Here is a 1,337-nt window from a genome sequence, read left to right as displayed (position 1 = left end):
GAGACCAGCCTGGTCGACAGAGCTAGTTCCAGGACAGGCTCCAAAAAGCACAGAGAAACCCTGTCTCGAAAAACCAAAAAAAAAAAAACAAAAAAACAAAAAAACAAAAAAAAACCCACATAAAAAAAAAAAGTATAGTTCTTTTCTAGCTGACTTCTTAAACAAGAATCCATGGCAGGGGGTCCATATGTGGAATTCTGGAGAAATGGTTCCACGGGTAAGAAAGAGCACTTGCTGCTCTTGCAGAAGACTGGAATTCAGTTTCCAACACCATTAGACAGCTCTAAACCAACCACCTGTATCTCCAGCTCTCTACAATCCAACGTCCTCTTCTGGCCTCAGCGGGCACCTGTACTCACACACATAACCACAGACACCCATACACAAACCTCTCTAAAAAAAAAAAATCCATGTTGGGGTAAAGTGCTTGCCACCAAACCTCATCACTTGAGTCCAATCCCTGAACAAACAGAAGGACAGACTCCTAAAAGTTGTCCTCTGACGCCCACATCTGCACCATGGACCGATCATGAATGTGCACACATAGGAAAAGTTTAAAAAGAATCCATGTTGGACTCAGAATGCAGCTCACTGGTAGAGCAGTTCTCTAGTGTGCATGAACTCTTAGATTCAAGCCTCAACACCAAACTCTAAGAGATTTTCTAAAAACCCTGCTACTGCTAATATAAACACATAAACTAATAAGCCCTGTCTTCAAGGAATTTAGCACTAGCTAAATTTAGGATTAGCAACAATATGATAGCTAGGCTGCTATGATTTGGGTGAGCTGAACAGAGCTGAATATTAATAACTGAGATAAATTTTTTTAAAGGCAAAACATTAGCAGGAGTGAGGCAAGCATGACTGCTTGTGGGTAAAAGTGCACATTCTTTTACGTCATCTGTTCCCATAAAGAGGCACTCTGGCCAGGCAGTGGTGGCGCACACCTTTATTCCCAGCACTACAGAGGCAGAGGCAGGCAGATCTCTGTGAGTTCAAGGCCAGCCTGGTCTACAGACCAAGTTCCAGGATGGGCTCCATAGCTACTGGGAAACCCTTTATCGAATACCGCCCCCAAAAGAAGAGACACTCTGTATAGTAATAAATACCATAGTGCCAGCATAAAGATATACTGACATGAAGAGAAATGTACTGCTACCAGCAAATAAACCTACATATAGTCAACTAGGTTCCAACAGGATAATAAGATCAGTGGAGAAAGAATGGGCTTATAAATAAATTATATGGCCGGGCGGTGGTGGCGCACGCCTTTAATCCCAGCACTCGGGAGGCAGAGGCAGGCGGATCTCTGTGAGTTCGAGACCAGCCTGGTCTAC

At 43.5% G+C, this 1,337-nt stretch overlaps 1 protein-coding gene across 1 annotated transcript in view; it reads right to left on the bottom strand.

The window, feature by feature from the left end:
• Tut1 (terminal uridylyl transferase 1, U6 snRNA-specific) overlaps window positions 1–1,337 on the bottom strand; it is a 13,974-nt gene that overhangs the window by 10,416 nt on the left and 2,221 nt on the right. The window lies entirely within an intron of this gene.

Source organism: Microtus ochrogaster, chromosome 8, assembly GCF_000317375.1.
Source record: "Microtus ochrogaster isolate Prairie Vole_2 chromosome 8, MicOch1.0, whole genome shotgun sequence".
Lineage (NCBI taxonomy): Eukaryota > Metazoa > Chordata > Mammalia > Rodentia > Cricetidae > Microtus > Microtus ochrogaster.
This window is presented reverse-complemented; position numbering and strand designations above follow the sequence as displayed.